Below are 2,161 nucleotides of genomic sequence, written 5' to 3'. Positions count from 1 at the left end.
CAGATTAAAGGAGTAAACGGAGGAAGAGTATGTCCCAGATAAAAACAATTCAGTCTTCATATTGAATCAAATCAATTTTCTATTCTTTACCAAAAGCCAGTGGAGATTTATATTGTCTATATAATGTTAGAAGTAATCTGCTTCCGTGTTCACAATAAGATCATGCTTACATTTCCGTTAAGGCATGTCTGACTAATTTTATTTAAAAAAAGAAGTCTCAGACATAAATGCATATATTTTACTGTCCTCTTAAGTGTGAGCAACAGAGGGTCATGGATTTGAGGTCATTGATCCTAATTTCAGAAAGAAGGCACCCTGTGTGATTTGTGTCTATTTATAAATGTCCATAATACAGCCCTGAGAGGGGACACAATGTGTGTGTGTCTCTCGGGGTGGCTGGGTCAGATGACAGGTTTGGCAAATAGCAGCAAAGTCATAGGGAGCTACAGTAGGCCTTATCAGCTCATGCAAAGGCCATTTCATTGGTCAGGAAAGCCAATCTTTGGAACCAACACACTGTTTCCCACATGCTGTTACACAACACTAGTGCACTGCCCGTTGAAAATGTGCCTGTTTGGAACGGGCCAATTGCTTGGCCTGTGGTATTGCTGCTTGTAGAATTCATCAAAACCAAATTGTACCCCAAAATGACTTACAGAAGGACCCCAAACCACTTCATATGCAACTCCCCTGTATACCCTACTACTAACTTACTGATTTACCTGACAAAGAACATTTGTGTAATCACAAAATATCACAATGAAAAATTAGCGTCATGGACTCATGGCAGTGCGCTACCCACCCGGCCTGTTATGAGAGCTAATCGGCACATATCTGCGTTAATCAACCACCAGAACTGGACTGTGTGTGTGTGTGTGTGTGTGTGTGTGTGTGTGTGTGCACGCAGAGAGAGAGAGACGGTGTTGTCTCGTGTCGTATGATCGTTAACGAATTTAACATTTCAGCAGAGGTGTTAATTTCCATGCAGGTTTAGTGGTTTGACGGTTAACGGTGAAGTAGGGATTTGATTTGCGGGGGTATTTTGGCGACAATGTTATTAGTTAGCAGTAGACTTAATTACCCCGGGGTGAGTCTGATGAAAAGTGCTGTCTGCTCAGTTCAGCTCTGAGATTTTCTGGCATTGCACAGAGCTGTGAAGGAATAATCTCCGAGATGACTTTATGTTCTGCCTCTGGTTAGAAGTGGTGAATGTAGGCTACAGCTCACAGCAACTTAATACTATATAGTGTCTGGCTTTTGTTTGATATTTAGTGTTGGCAAATGGCTTTTTGTTGAGTTTCCTCTTAGCGAAAAAATGGACACGGAAAAGCGTGGCGCCTTTTTTTTCACCAACCTTATTCCACACAACAGTCGCGATGTTCCTTTCAGCTATCCATTGGTGCTCCAGGAAAGTGAAGAAAAGTAAGTTTGGTATATCTAGCAATCATGTAGCTAACGTTGGAAGCAGGAAACGAGTCAAAAGCGGTAAACTTTGTAGTGCTACTTTGCATATTTTTGTAGGTCTGAGGTGTATTTCACATTTTAGCTGCCAAAGCTCCGCTGCTTTCTTCGACCCTCTCTGTGTCTGGTCCTGCACTGTGCTCAGTCAGTGTGCAGTGTGAGAGGGGGAGTGGCCAGCGGCTAGAGTGGCAAAAGCCAATGTGTGCTTCTTTTACCGATATATATTTAACGATATCTTTTGCATTCCTAATCTAAAACAACGTCAAACTTGGTACCGCACTTACATGTGCCCGCAGCAAGACACCTGTCAAGATTGAAATCCATCGGACTAACCGTTCGAGAGATATGCGCATAACACACACACACACACACACACACACACAGACAGACCACACAGACAGACAGACGTTCCTGCAATTTATAGATGAGCACAGGGTTTGCGGCTCTGGCATAATCAGCAAAATAAACGTGGGATGATCTGCAGTGGGATGATTAAGACCTTGGCATGAATAATACAGTGCGGAGCCTTATTTAAAACCGAAATTAACCAAAAGTCAACGATCTCTGTGTGCACACTTACTGTACAGTTAAAGTACACCATTAGCTATAAAACAGGCAGGTTTACAGGTCTCCCTGAAGACTTTATGTGATTTGGGTAAGATTGAAGATAAAGAAAACTTTGTTCATTATTGGTCATAAT

This window comes from Sander vitreus, chromosome 5 (genome assembly GCF_031162955.1).
Source record: "Sander vitreus isolate 19-12246 chromosome 5, sanVit1, whole genome shotgun sequence".
Classification (NCBI taxonomy): domain Eukaryota; kingdom Metazoa; phylum Chordata; class Actinopteri; order Perciformes; family Percidae; genus Sander; species Sander vitreus.
This window is presented reverse-complemented; position numbering follows the sequence as displayed.